This window comes from Typopeltis vanoorti, chromosome 24, assembly GCF_054136105.1.
Source record: "Typopeltis vanoorti isolate ZY-2024b chromosome 24, IOZ_Tvanoo_1.0, whole genome shotgun sequence".
Taxonomy (NCBI): Eukaryota; Metazoa; Arthropoda; class Arachnida; order Uropygi; family Thelyphonidae; genus Typopeltis; species Typopeltis vanoorti.
In genome coordinates, this window is record NC_143572.1 from 73,937,627 (window position 1) to 73,954,696 (window position 17,070).

The window sequence follows — 17,070 nt, forward strand, 5'->3', positions numbered from 1 at the left end:
TTAATATGACAAAATGTAAGGTTATGCATTTTGGGGTGGAACCTGGAGTACAGTTCCACATTGGTGGAACTGTACTCCAGGAGATTGATGAGGAATTAGTGGAACTGTGCTCCAGGGACTTGGGAGTGTTGGTGGATAGGGAGATGAAGTTTAGGGGGCACATTGCAAAAGTAGCTAAATCCGCTCATCAACTCACTTGGTTGTTGAAAAATACCTTGACGAGCAGAGACAAGCAAGTTATTGTACCTCTGTACTGAGCCTTGATAAGACCTCATCTCGACTACTGTGTCCAGATTTGGTCACCTAGGTTCCTTCTTGATGGGGAGGAGGTGAAGAGGATCCAGAGGCGAGTGACTAAGATGATAGTAGGTCTATGGAATGGACCATATGAGAACAGGTTGAAGATTTCTGGGTTGCAGAAATTAGTTGATAGGCAGAAAAGGGGAGATATAATTGAGACATTCAAATTGCTAAAGGGTTTCTATAGGATTAATTCAGAGGATATTTATGAGATCAGAACTGGTGGTGGGAGAACTAGGGGACACCTATGGAAGCTGGGCAAGAGTGTGGTTAGCAGGGATGTTAGAGCTGGGTTCTTTACTTTTAACGAGTGGTAAATGAGTGGAATAAGCTGCTAGAGTCTGTTGTGGGTGCTATGATGGCGAGTGAGTTCAAGGCAAGGTATGATAGATACTGTGAGAATGTTGTATAGTTGTGTGGACATGATGTTTAGGGCCTCCCTCGATGAGTCTAAGGACTCCCTGGAGTCGCCCATAATAATAATAGTAATAGTAAAGAAGAAAACTGCTCAGAAAATCTTCATATTAAGAAGCATTTCAATGGAATACACCTTAATATGAGGAATTTTATTTGTACTATAATTAAAAGACATTATTAGGCCAAACTTTTCCATCCTGGATAGACCGTTAAGATAAGTGAATAAAATATTTTAAATAATTTTTATATAATACACAAATATCAAAATAGAATTGTGATAACATCAATTCTAAAATTACTGACAAGTCATTCACAATCATTTTTTAAATTTTAAGGAAAGAAAAGGAAAAAATTCGAAGTTTTTCTAGTTACAAATTTAAAGGCTTTTGAACTGCATCTGTTTTTATATGATTTGCATTGATCTCTATTATATAACATAAAGTTTTCAAAATGACACAACTAGGAGTTTATATCTTTTGTTATTAAAATAAATGTAATATGTCAATTCACTTATGTAAATGCCTTATTTACGTACGTGAATGTCTCTCTCTCCACTTCCAGTTTTTAACTAACTGCAGTGCACTTCTTGGCTGCAGGTAATCTACTGAGTAGAACTAAGCTATCTGTGCTGTTGAGACCTGGCACACCTTTAATTCCCATGCAAATTTTATTTAGTGTGCATACACCAACATATGTGCTATATGATCTGCACTCAATTTTAGTATGTTAATCTGATTTACAGTCACACTCTGATTGTCTTGATATTTAGAACAGTTCATGAATTTCTTGAGTATGTGCCACAGACACCCTAAATATATGCCCCTATCTGACTATTATTTTATCTTGAAATTTATATACAATGTGTATTTGAAACTAAGAAAGAGACCTCATACTAGCATTGTCTTTTGAAGATTTTATTTTAAGCATTTTCTGTTATGTAGAATTCACATGGCATAAATTTATTCAAATACACAAAACATATGATCTTGAAGAACCAGAATGATCAAAAAAAAAAAATAATAATATATATATATATATTAAATAGATCATGATCTATCATCATCACTCATTATTAAAAACTAAGTTTATATGACAGTGAAAATAATTTCAAATTACATAATATAAATTAGTTTATTTATTCTGATGAAGTTTAAATGTAAAAGATCACAAGTTAATCACCAAGTCTTCATGCATAGCATGGTATTGAACATCTTCTGATGCTCTTAAATGTAACTCTTACTGTTGATTGATAAACATCACAGTTTAAATTACATTAAATAAAAGTACTGATTTTACACTAAAGATTTATATATATTTTTATCTTTACAAATGTCTACAAATCTTGCACAAGATCACAGCAAAAAATATGCACAAAATGCATTACCCTGTTTTACACAAAGTGCACCTAACTGGCTTTACTTAAACATTTTCTCACTATGCCTAAAATATGACACTGTTAGAAACCTTAATACTGCATGTGAATATATTAAAGATACCAAGCAATTTTAAACCTGGTTTTACTCCATTTATTTCTGCATGTGAATATAGTCAAATTGGCATTGAGACGATAACAAGTATTATTTTGTCATTGTTTTTCTCCAGATTTTTAGATATGCATCTAGCAATAATCTAGGTTCTAGACATATTGAGATACACAAAATATTTCAAGTCTTAGCCTTCCTTAATCATGTTTTATGAGAACCTCACAAAATTATTTCTTTATTAAAAAAAAACAACTAATGGTTGGTATTATAATACCTAGATATATGTGCATAAAATTGTTGTTAAAATAATTTTTTCATATACCATATTCATAGCATGATACAATTTGAAGAAAGTCTATAATAAGGTACTGCATTGATGGCAGACAAATATAAAGTAAAAGACTGAACAGTGACTAGAAAGATTAAAATGTTGTATATAATACTTATTTTGTAGGATAAAAAGTTACAATAGCACTGTAATCCATTTTTATTTTATTTCTATTAATGATACCAACAGACATAACAGCTATTTTTGACTTCTTGAGAGAAAAAAAATGCAAGCTTGTTTCATTTAATTTCAGTTAATTACTTGTAAAATTTTGAAATACTTAATAAATATAAGGTCAAGTCTTTATAACTAAGTTTACGTTGTCTTGATCGAAGGTTCAAAATATCAGAATGGGAAGGAATTTAATGGATAATAAACTAGCTAAAGTTGAAAAGTGTGATGTTAATGAAGTTGTACATGGGCTATGCATGAGTATTACCCCCCCCCCCAAATTATTCCATATATTTCTCATCTGAAATATATATATATATATATATATATTTTTTTTTTATAAAGAATTGAATGACTAGAAACCGAGATTTAAGTAAAAAGGTTTTTAAATATAAAACCACGACTAATTTCGGCTTGTAACAGCCTTCATCAGGTGACATTATAAAAAAAAGAAAAACACTGAAGCTTAAATAAACTATGAACATCATAGAGAGTCTCTATACATAATTGACATTAAATCGTTGTGGTTGTATTTAAAGCTGTTCTTTCGTTAGTTGTATTGTTGGGAAAGTGCGTGCTAGTAGCATCTCATGAACGCCAGTACATGATTACAGCTGAATAACAATCTGGGAGGTTGTAGCTCAAGTTATTATTTAGATGAACAGGATTGAAGATGATTTCTCTAGATTCCACGATTTTTCTCTCTAGTTCATCATTGCAATGGAAGATGTTAGTAGATTTTTCCCAGCAGACTTTGTGACTTTGGTTTTCATCATTAGGATTAGCCGAGAAAAGGATATGACTTGATAATGCACTGGCTCGCTGTCTCTTGTAAGTAATGTCCCTCACGTGTTCTTCCACACGCAATTCGACAGATTTGTCTGTCTGCCCAAAATAAGGAATATCACAATCACACAATATTTTATATACACCAGGGTATTTGAGTTGATGATGACAAGGTTTTGGGTGGCTAATTAAGGAACAGATCTTTGGAAGTGGAGTGAACAAGGTTCTGATATTGTATTTTCTTAGAACTTTTGCTAATTTATGTGAAACTGTACAAGGAATAGATATATTGCCTTTGAATCTGTTTGTTTCTTCTGAGTGATGTCTAGGAGGATCAAGAAGGAATCTTTCAACGATTCTCTTCGAAAGAAGTTTTGAGATGGTTTATTTCTGTAAGAAGTTCATTTGGGTCATCCAGAAGAGAACGGGCTCTATGTCCCAAGGTGGAAATTATTCCAAGCTTATGAGGAGGGAAGTGACGGGACTGACTGTGCAGATATCTGTTGGTATGTGTGGGTTTTCTATATATAGATATTTTTAGTTTACCAGAAGAGCGAGTCAGTTTGACATCAAGAAAAGGCAAGGAATTATCCGTTTCAAGCTCGGCAGTAAACTTAATACTTTGATGTCGACTATTGAGATGTTCGAGGAAAACCATAAGGGATTCATGTCCATGGCTCCAAATAATGAAGACATCATCTACATAGCATTTCCAAACTTTAGGTGTTAAAATAAAGGAAGAGATAGCCTTGGTTTCAAAATCCTATAAGTAAATATTTGTAAGTACAGGGGATAAAGGATTACCCATAGCCAGTCCATGATTTTGCTTGTATATAGTATCTTGAAATTTGAAGTAACCGGACCTGATGCAATGTGTAAATAAGGCTAACATTTTTTTATCAAGAACACTACAGAATTTGTTACATACATCAAGGATATTACAGTTAATGAAGATGAAATCATGGCTAGCTTGGACATAACTTCTCTGTTCACTAATATTCCAACAGATGAAGTCCTAACATTACTCAAGGACAAGTTATCCAAAAAAATTTCTAATTCTAGTCATTCAATTCTTTATAAAAATATGTATGTTAACCGAGTTAATGATCATTCTTTCATATATATATATATATATCGAATGAGGATGGGCTGGCAATTTGGGATTTAACCAACCAAATTGTATTCCTATTGACTTAAACCAAAACATAAAATGATGATGATGATATATATAATTTTCATCACTGTAATGAATAAAAATATATTCCCATTAAAATATGTATCCCAACTGAATTAAAATGGGAGAAAGGAATTTTTAATGCAAGTTGTGAAAAGGTTCAAGAGTAAAAGTAATATGATTGTTCTAACAAATATTTATAAATTAAAAAAAAATTACCTTTAATCTTGTTGGTCACCTTTGAAATAGTTCCACAACCATGCATGGATTTAATACTCGTAATTTCCAAATTTTGAAGCAACCAATTATTTTCTGTGGGTATGTTTTTTTCTGATAAGTCTGTTTATCTTCTATGAGCACCATCTAATACCAGCCCCATCTAATATTGTGCCCCTAGCATCATATTAGATGGTGCTAGGTGCACTGAATGTGAGACATTTGTGGTTCGGATTATTTTTCTGAATTTTTAGAATCATTATGCGTGCACAAATTTTCTTCTTCTTTTTCAGTGAAATTGACATTTTAAATTCCTCTGCTACCATTTTCATAGTTAAAACACTTTTTCATATCAAATATCTCACTTTATCATTTCATAATGTGGTGTTACTGGGTATCAGAATTGCTTATCATTATTAACATATTTTAAACCTTAAGAAAACATTTCACACATACAAGAGGAATTTGATGTATCATTTCCATAAAAATGATTCTAGATCTTTTTTTTTTTATATAGCTTCCATAAAAATTTCACCCAATGTTCATAAATTATCACTAATTCTAACAAATACATTAATTACTATGTCAGTAAAAGTAGCATTCCAATACCATAGTGATATCAAAACAACTTTGCTTCTTCATATTGGTTGTTTTCACTGAAATCAAGATACCGATATGTAGGAACATCCCCACTTCTGTAATCAATTTTGTTTCTCCACACTGGATAAAGTATTTTCTTTCTTCATATTAAACATACTTAATATAATATATAATATACCCATTGGATTTTACATGTAATGAGTCTGCTTAATCTTGTACCAATGCTATACAAAACAGTCTTGTTGAAAGTATGTTAATGGGCACACACTACAATATGAAAAGTACAATAAAAACTTAGTATTTAGATTTCTGACAAGAATTAACTTTACTAGTGATTCATTAAAAGAAAATAATTTGAAATGTTCATTAGCCTGTATGAAGATTTTCCTTTAAAGAGGTGGACAGAATGTTGAAAAGAATAGTAATTTTCCAAGTTCTATTTTATTCCCTAATAATTTTTTTATTCACTATTTGGATCAGGTTCTGGGTTCTGCCAACCAACCTAGAGCTAACTTAATAGGCATTTGCCATGTGGATATCATGTCATGTCACATAATTATAGATGTGATAATATGAGATTGGGAGGAAAAGCTTAGCCCTTGAATTTCAATTTGCAATATTTGTATCTTTTTAAGTACAAATGTTTTCTCTGCTTTACAAAAATGATTACTATGTTACATTCTTGTTTTCACAGGAAACTCAATGAAATCTTTGAAAACAGACTGTGATTCCCCTTTTAGTGATTCATGGCTTGTTATCTAATGTAATAAACTTGTATATCACAATTCTTGACAAGAATATATATATATATATATATATATATATATATATATACTCAACAAGAAGTTTTAACTAATAGAAAAGAAATGAGAAGATTGTTTCTTACCAACATTGATAACTTCATAGGTTAAATTTTCATATGAAGTTCATGTTGCTCATTTGGTACAGTTTAAGTAAATGTTTGTTTGCTGCTGATATTTAAGAGCAGCCACAAAAAAAAATTGAATACCAGCAACACCTTCTGATGGGCTATTCTTCATGTGGCTTTTCATGCTCACTGTTTTTTTCCCCCATCTTCCTCTCCTCTATTCTGATGCATGCAACATTGAATAACAGTTGTATGCAACTGTAAGGTCCCTGTATAATGTGTGAATTTAAGTGAAAATGGCTGCTATGTGTCTGATATTCTGAGCAACAGTTTTAGGTTTCATTTATTTATGAAAAGCTACTTCTCCAGGTAAACAGTGATTCTTCTTGGTCAATTCACGAAGATGCAAAACCCTTTCTAGCCTATTAATTTTAGCTGCACATCTGTTACCACAGGCATTTGGTAATTTCTTGGCCTTTCTGAGAAACTTTTCCATGAATCCTAAAATGAAAATATTTCCTTTTAAACATTCTTAATTCTGCAGTTGTAGGAAGACAATGTTTATTTATTTATTCATTTTTATCTTTTATTCTAGTTTTACTTAAGCTTAAATAAACAGTTGTCTGAGATGGAGGTATGAGAGTTGTTTGAAAAGTTTGGTAAATTTCCAATAGACGGCTACACAATTTGTTCATTCATACAAGTGTTGGCACGTATCATCTTTTTCATGACCCCTGGCAAAAATTTAGCCACGTGCAACGCGTAGTTCTTGTTTGGCAAACATTTAAAATGACCATGTTTGCATTTTTCATAAAAATGGAGAAAAACGAGTTTTGTGTAGTGATAAAACACTTTTATTTGAAGAAGTGGACGACTGCACAGATCAAAGCCAAGTTAGATGCAGTTCATGGGGACTCTTTACCAGCATTAAAGCCTATTTTGGGATAAATGAGTTTAAACCTGGTCATAAGTCCATCAAAGATGAAGCATGCTCCAGACACTTGGCTGAGGTCACTACGAAGGAAATGATTGACAAAATCCATAGTTATGGATGACCACCGAATGAAAGTGCATGAGATTGTAGGCATCTCAACTGAATGGGTATGTAATATCCGGCATGAAAAATTGCACACGAAAAAGCTGTGTGCATGATTGTTGACTGTCGATCAAAAACATATATACGAAAAGACATTTCAGTGCAGTGTCTGGCGATGTTTAATCGCAATTCGCAGGATTTTTTGCATCGATTCGTGACTGTAGATGAAACTTGGATCCACCACTACACACCTGATACCAAGCAGTAGTCAAAACAGTGGACAATGTTCAGTGAAAGAGCACCAACAAAAGTGAAGACTGTTTTGTCAGCTGCGAAGGTGATGGCCTCTGTTTTTTAGGATTCCCAAGGAATCATCATGATAGACTATTTGGTAAAGGGTAAGACAATAATAGGAGTCTACTATGCATCATTGTTGGACCGTTTAAAAGAAGAGCCGAGGAAGAAATGGTCAAGATTGGTGCACAAATAAGTGCTCTTTCATCCAGACAATGCACCGTCCCACACATAGGCCATCCCAACGGCAAAATTGCACGAATTGAGGTTCAAATTGACTCCATATCCACCGTGTTCTCCAGACTTGGCTCTGTCAACTTCTTGTTCCCAAACTTAAAAATTTGGCTGAGTGGGAAAAAAATTTTCTTCAAACAAGGATGTCATCAAGGCTGTCAATGACTATTTTGCACAATTTGACAAATCCTACTTTTTAGACAGGATCAAAAAATTGGAAACTCGCTGGACCAAATGTGTAGACCTCGATGGAGACTATGTTGAGAAATATGGGTGATTTCTTCCAAAAAAATGTGTTTAACTTATTTTTTACCAAACTTTTCAAACAACCCTCATATATATATATATATATATATATATACAGGGTGTTTCAAAAAGAATGACCCGATTTCAAATAATTATATTTAATAATGAAGTGGTACAGTTACAAAATAAGTTACCAAGTATGAAGTAAGGCCTAAAGTTTCACTCACCACAATTACAAATGCTCAATGTGCCCTCCACCTGCTGCATGGACAACATCAAGCTGATACCTGAATTCATCCCAAACACGTCTGAGAGTGTCGTCTGTCACAGAATTTACTGCAACCGCGATTCTGGTTCTGAGCTCATCCAAGTCAGCAGGTAATGGAGGAACATAAACACAGTCTTTTATGCATCCCCATAAAAAGAAGTCACAAAGTGTGATGTCTGGAGATCTTGGAGGCCAAGAATGTAGTACCAAGTCGTGGGGTCCTGTGCGTCCAATCCAGCACTGAGGCAATGTTTTGCTTAGAAATTGACGAACTTGGAGGTTCCAATGTGGCAGTGCTCCGTTTTTCAGCAAGACGGAGCACCACCGCATTGGAACCTCCAAGTTCGTCGATTTCTAAACAAAACAATGCCTCAGGATTGGACGTACAGGACCCCATGACTCTTCAGATTCTTAATTCAACTGTGGAAGTAGCCAGTCCTACAGCATTTCAAGATAGGAGTTTCCCATAACAGTGTTTTCCTCAAAAAAGAAAGGGCCATAAACCTTTCTAACAGAAACCGTGCAAAAAACATTAAGTTTTGGTGAATCACGTTCATGTTGTACAATTTCATGTGGATTCTCAAGTCCCCATATGTGAATATTGTGGTGTGAAACTTTACCGCTTAGATGAAAGGTTGCTTCATCACTAAAAATCAACCTTTGTAGGAAGGTGTCGTTCTCCATGTCCTCTAACAGATTAGCACAAAAATCTGTTCGTTTTTTTTTTTTTTTTGTCACCTACACGAAGAGCTTGCAGTCTGTATGGCTTCATAAGCAAACATTGTCGTAACACACGCCAAACAGTCACATGAGGGATGGTGAGTTCTCGGCTAGCACGGGCTTCGCTGAAAAGCCTCTTGAATTTGTTGCCCTCTGAGGTGCGTGGTCATCCAGGACTCTTTCTCTTACATAAACATCCTTTTCTTGAAATTGTCGATACCAACGACGAATGTTTTGGTCCAGTGGTGGATCAATTCCGTAATGTCGTCTAAACGCACGTTGCACCGTGATCACAGACTCAGTCTTGCTAAATTTGAGAACACAAAATTCCTTCTGTTGACTAGACGCCATCTTCTTATTAACTAAGCATAGCAGCTATTTGGGTGCTAGTAGTGGCATTTAGTGGTCATATCAAACTCTGGGTCAAGGCCATTCACATGGTACAAGTCGCATTCATTTGTGGTTCGTGGTTGCAGAGATATACAATTTTCAAATCGGGACATTCTTTTTGAAACACCCTGTATATACATTAATATGCATGTGCTGGCCTGGTTGGCCAAGTAGATGGCGTACCAACAAGCTGCAGGTTCGATTCCTGCCATCATGGATATTGTAAATGTCTTTAGGTGGAAGATGAATTTCATTGTATGGGGTAAGCTCACCATATGCTTACTGGAGGCTATAAAAGTTCCACATTTGGTCTCTGGAGCAGCAGGATTTCTGGATTACATAAAAAATAAACGAAAATGAAAAAAAAAGTCATTAGTCCATCTAAGGTACTACTGCAGATTTACAACCTTGAGTGGGTGGGAATTGCAAAAGAAAAAAAAAAAAAGGGCCAATTCATTAATAGTTACTGTTTAAAAAAATAGTATTTCCCATATTCCTTTTTAACCCTCAGAAAAAACTGCAACTCGTTGGCATATAGACTTCCTGATATACAGAAAACATTTACACATTCCATTGCTGTAGCCTGGACTACAGTGAATTATTCTTGTGAAGAGATTATTCCATGGCATCTCAGAGGTACTCAGCTGGATTGAGATCTGGTGACTGAGAAGGCCAGTGAAGATAGTAAAGTTGCTTTTTATCCCTTGGAATTATTCTGGAATTATTGTGCCTTGTAACATGTATCTTTTTTTTTTGTAATGCATATCCCACATAAGACACATAGCCTATCCATGGTTAATATACCATAGATTATGTGGAAAGGCGTATGTGTTCGTCGCGAATATTGATTGGATTTTAACGGTATAGATGTGAACACAGATTGATAAGAAGTGTTCGCATCTATACCGTTAAAATCCAATCGACATGGATAGGCAAAGTAATAATTCAAAAACTTCTCTTGAGAGTACACATGGAGCTTTGTCATGCACTTTAGCCCTCCACTGAGCATGGTGGTCTCACAGTAGGTGATGAAATTCACCTACTGTGAATTTTAACTGTGCATGTGGACACCATTCTTACACAGTTACATTCTTGCTGTCCCTAAAAAAAGCAACCAAAACTGGGATTCATCAAGGACTTTTTCTCTCAAGTATCTAGTCTCTGTATTCCAAACCCAAATAGAAAAAATGGTAAAAATGATCAAGAAAACCTGTCAGCAGCAAATCTATGCTGGTGATGAAGCAAAAACAAAAGTATTAGGTAATAGCACAACACCTTCCCACCCACCAGGAACCTCTTTTAACAACCTGCACTTATTAAAAAAATGAAAAAATTTGCTAACCTTAGTTGGCAGAATACTTAAAAGAAGACTCTGAGTCAAACTCTGGTCCATCGTGTTGAGAGTTCTACAATAGACTAGCTCCCTATCCAGGTAAAATACTATTGCTATGAACCTCAGAAAAAAAGGAAATACCAGTTAGTTTTCTTTGCATTGGACACTTTTTTGTGGGACTTGGAATGTACAAGGTTTAAAAATTCAATGTAATGGGATGATTCATGAAATAGAAAAATAGATGGTGCTTACACTACTGTTCCAATGAAAGGTGGGGTTTATGAAATTGGAGTGGAATGGACGAAAGATGAAGTATCTGTCCTCAAATAATTGAAGAACCAAGTTAAAAATTGTAAAGAAGTAAATGAAAAAGTTTATAAAAGTACTTTTTGAAGCATACGAGTTGGACTTTTTAATTATTGGAACTTATGCCTCTTTTCAATCATTGAAAAGGAAGAGTATTTTGAGAGCAGATCACAAGGAATTACTAATGTTAGGAGACCTTTAGCAGAGTAATCTTTCGATATTCTTCTTAAACAGTTGGAGATTGTGATCCTTCAGAAATACTGTATGGGGGGAAGCTGTTCCATACAACAGGTGGATGGAAAAAGAAGACTTGGCAATAGCAGACTGAGTTGCAGCTCAACTATAAATAGATGTTAGGCTCAAATCCTCCCTAAGAATTCTGAAGAGGGCAATCTACATAATACTTGAATCCTCTCTTACAGAACCCCATCTTTATAAAAAAAAAAAAAAAAATTACACCTTTTTTATAGGTACTTTCATAATCATTGATCTACTAAATTGGTCAGCACTATTCCTCCACTTTCCTCTAATCATGTAAGAACTAGAGCTGCTACCAGTTAACAACCATATAAATCTATCTCCAAACAAATGAAACCAACACCTCATCTTCCTTCATTCCATCTAACTCTGTTCTTTAGAACAGAATTCCTTATACTGTTTTTCTCGATGAATACAAGCCACCAGCTCTTTTCAAAAAACTCTTTAACAGATTCCTTCTTTCTCCTTGCACATACATAGCACTGTCATGTTATAGGTCTTGTGGCTATGTACATGGGGTTATTAAAAAATAATAATAAAATAACTTCCGAAAACCACTATCCAAGATAGGTCTTTACTAGAAAATATGGTTCTCAGCGGTGGTCACCAGATTTCTAATGGATGTTAAAAGAAATATACAGAGGAACTTCACCAGGTATATTGCAGGATTAAATGAAGTTATGAGAATCAATTGGTAAACTGCATTTGTTAACCTTAGCTAACAGGACAAGGAGAGTTGACTTAATTGAAGGTTATCAGTTAATCCTGAATAGACAATGTAGATAGTCAGTCTCTATTGCACTTGGCCCTACTAAGGGATATAATAAACAGATAATGATAAGAAAGCAAAGTAATCCCATTTTCCCTTACATTCCAGGCTCAATGGCCTAACATGAAATTTCAAAGAAGCCAAATTAATTGACCCTGGCAGCCAATTGACTTGGCTTCTTTGAAATTTAATGCTTTGCTAGGTGATATGATAGAGATTTTTAAACTGTTGAGAGGTGGTTACAGGGTTGACACTGGGGAGTTCTTTTGCTTGGTTGAACAGTGGGAAGGAGTGATGACAAGAGGCCATCCCTGGAAGTTACAAAAGGAAACTGTGAGCAAGAGGGTGAGGAGTGGTTTCTTTGCATGGAGGGTGGTTGAACCATGGAATGCATTCCCTGATGGAGTGGTGAGAGCGAGAACGGTCAATGAATTTAAGGAGTGGTATGATAGACTTTATGTTTCTTAGGGGGGACCTCCCCTCAGTGAGTTGATAGACTTTGTGTTTCTTAGGAAGGACCTCCCACGATGAGTCTTTTGACTCCATGGAGGCCTGAATAATAATAATAAGCAAGTAGATTACTAAAACATGACTCCTTTTGCAAATCCATTCTGTCCATCAAAGATAATACAATTGTTGTCAACTCATTAAAAACAAGAACTGACACACAGATAGGCCTATAATTTGATGCTTGAATTCTGTCATCTCCTTTATGAAGTATAGAATCTTGATTTCCTTCCACTCCTTTGGAACTTACCCACTGCAAGACTCATATTAAGCAAATATTCAGGGCAGATGCCAACTCCCTGGCACATTCCTTCAAAATATATGGTGATATTTTATCAATCCTCCATATACCTCTTGCTCACTTATAGCCAATCTCTCCTCCTTATCATCAACTGCTCTCTAACTCTCCATGATGTCACATTCACAAGAATGAAAGACCTTTATGAACTGCTCATTAAATATCTCAACTATTTCCTCTGTAGCAATTCTTATATCATGTTCTCCAATCAATGTCATCCTTCCATAATCGTTCTTTTTTTTTTTTGCTGACTACATATCGAAAGAACTCCCTAGAATTGTTTTTGACTTCATTAGCTAACTGCTGCTCATACTTCACTTTTGCTACCCTGCAGAGGAAAAAGGCATTATGCTGCTTTCATAATGCCTTTTTCCTCTGTATCACATGCTTAATCTCTTTCTTCATCCATTTCTGGTAGAAGCAATGTCTAAATGCATTCCCTTGGAATGCATTTAGACATTGCTTCTACCAGATCTTGAATATCATTCAAACAGCACTGACCTCCTTTCCATGCAACTTCTCATTCCATGCTACACCTAAACGCTGTCTTCTGAACTTCTCATAGTAACCAGCCTTGTATTTCCACATGTACCCTTTCTTCAGAGAAGTTCTCACATGGTTAGCATACTACCCAGGTAGTCACTTGATATCACTCTCTCTAACTGGAGGGAAATTTGACACTTTATTTATAAAGACATCCTGTGATGTGATGAGATTATCAAATTCAAAAGACACTCAATCCTCGCTTGCCCTCTTTTACATATGCCTGAGGTAGCTGTCCCTCAAAAACTCGAGAAACTCATTTTCTTTACTTCCGGTTGCTATCTCATCATCCCAGTCAGTATTGTCATAACTAAAATCATCCAATCCATAATGATCACCCTTTTCTCATTTGCTTGGCTAATTTGATTATACATTTCATGGTCAATGCCATCCACAATTACCAGATCTAAAACGACATCCAACTCAGTATTTCATTCTATTCACTTCTATTTTCCCTCTTGCATCTCTACCTTGTATAGACATAACTTTCTCTATAATCAAGACCTCTATCCATACCGTTCCATCTCTATTCCTGTGAGGATGTCATCCTCATCCAACCATGTCTCACTTATGCCAAAAATTTTTGGGTGAACCAACTCAATGAATGCAACCATTTTATTTCCTTGTTTCTGATACTTCTGGCATTTGTATACAAACATAACATCTCATTCCTGTATCCATAACAAGTTTCACTAATGCCTTTCTTTTAGTTCATCCATTTTACTGATGCCACTTATTATATGTGATTTCTTCCACTTCTTCTCCTTGAGTACAGAAAACAGAAGTAATAGCCATACCAATAACCATTAGAAAGATGCTGCAGTTAGGATGGTAGAGTATGATTTGCTGTCCCATCCTAAGACACACTCCTACCAACATTATGCAAACAGGTTAGAGCACTGGATCTTACAACAGTAGATAAAACTATTGAAGGATGACTGGCCCTACACTGCATAGTTTGTGCATATAGTTGCATGCAATATGGTGTACATCCACAGAATGTGCACAGAAAGACTGATTGTCCACAGCAACATTTGGTGGAGGTAATATATGCATGAAAGTAATGTTCCCTATAAGCTGTAAGTACACACACAATAACTTCTCTTCTTCTTCTCTTCCGTCTAAGACGGGTTGAGTCTTCTCTTGAGCAGGATCTTCCAGTCTTCTCTGTTCCTTGCTGTTCGAAAAAGTTCCTTATATGTTCTGCATCCCGGGATGTTCTATATTAATTTCAGCCAGGTAATTCTTGGTCTTCCAGGTCTTTTTTTTTCAGTTGGAAAAGTATTGGTTAGGAAGTCTGTCTGCATCCATGCGTACAGTGTGTCCAAACCATCTCAGTTGTTGTTTTCTAATTTTTTCTATTATTGTCTTTTTATACAATAGTTCTTGTCTGACTGTGATGTTTGTTTTCTTTTCTATCCAACTTGTTCTATTTATTTTTCTTAAGCATTTAATTTCAAATGCCAGCAATTTTTTCTCCTCTCTTTTTTTAACTGTCCTGCCCCTTTAGCACAATAACTGCGCATACAAAATTTTTGATTTCAGAATTTGTAATTTACAGTCAATATTTTTTAAATATAGTATTAAAACAATTTATATGATAAATCATATTTCTTGAAAGTTTTTTCACTTGGTTAAACTATAAATTAAAGATGCAAGAAATTATACTCATACTTGTAGAAAGGCTTATGTGTTCATCGTTCATGTTGTTTAATTTTGACGGTATATATCAGAACACAGAATTATAAGTAAATAATTATTTATTGACTTATTGCTGATATTTCGTTGGTGTTATAACCAGCATCTTCAGAGCACAAAAACACAGTTTGTCACAGTATGCGAGGCTACAACAACATGGTGTGACAAAGGGACTAGTTTAACAAAATTGTAGCAACAACACAAAGACTAAAGTCCTAATTAGGCACCCTCTATCTAATATATATATTGTAGCAATAACACAGACTGAAGTCCTAAAAAAAAAAAAAAAAAAAAAAAGAGAGAAGGTACTAGTTGTCTTAAGATGACTGTCTCCCAAATCTTAGGCAAATTTATACAGCCATATTTGTTGAGATTCCGAGTATGTTTCAGGTCTTCTGTTGCTTCTAAGAACAATCTCTCTGACTTGTAAAAGCTTCTGTGAAGTAGTTTTTTCTTCCAGTTGATCCTGTGTGCAGGGGTATCCAAAGCAAGGTCTGCTAGGCCTGACTTGCCATACTGCCGGATGTATCTTTTATGTTCACTGATGCAGATATCCACAGACAACAAAACAGTCACCATCCCATACGTTAAAGGCACATTGGAAAAGATATTTAGAATTCTCAATAAACATCAACTATGCACTGTATTCAGACCGTGTGTCAAATTAGCAACTCTCATCCGTTCACCCAAGGACAGCATCCCTCCTTTATCACATCCAGGAGTCTACGAAATACCCTGCTCATGTGATCAATCCTACTATGGTCAAGCAGGAAGAACTTTGGACATCTGCATCAGTGAACATAAAAGATACATCCGGCACTATCACTATGGCAAGTTGGGCCTAGCAGACCATGCTTTGGATACCCCTGCACACAGGATCAACTGGAAGAAAACAAAAGTACTGCACAGAAGCTTTTACAAGTCAGAGTGATTGTTCTTAGAAGCAACAGAAGCCCTGAAACATACTCCGAATCTCAACAAATATGGCTGTATAAATTTGCCTAAGATTTGGGAGACAGTCATCTTAAGACATAACTAGTACCTGCTTTCTCTCTCTTTTTTTTTTTTAGGACTTCAGTCTTTGTGTTATTGCTACAATATATATATATATATATATATATATATATATTATTTCTTTTTTTATTTTTTAGTTAGAGGGCACCTAATTAAGACCGTCTTTGTGTTGTTGCTACAATTTTGTTAAACTAGTCTCGTTGTTATACCATGTTATTGTAGTCTCGCATACTGTGATGAACTGTGTTTTTGTGCTCTGAAGATGATGGTTATAACACCAGCAAAATATCAGCAATAAGTCAATAAATAATTATTTACTTAGAATTCTGTGTTCTGGTATATACCATCAAAATTAAACAACAATTATACTCATAGTTTAATCCTTTATCAAAGTGTAAGCAAACAGTTTGTGCATGAAGTATCTTCACAACTTGGGCTGCTTGTCAGTCTGGGTAGTGGCCCTTCTCATAATGAAAATCTTTATACACATCCAAAAGGAGGTGTACTTTTCGTTATGGAATACTAAGGTAATTGATGTAAAGTCATTAGCCTCTATATACAAGTAGTGCAGTCGTGAGGATACTTCAAACACAAACTTTGTTTGCTTATACTTGGATAAAAAATTAAACCATGAATATTTCTTTGCATCTTTAATTTATGATAAATCATGATTATTTCTTATCTTATTAAGTAATTTCTCCAGTGTCTCCACTCCACTCCACTCAACTCTAACCCATTCCAACTTCGTAATTAGTTACTTTTAGACATTGACATCAGAAAGTTGCAGAGGTATATTTGTCTACTGTCTAGAC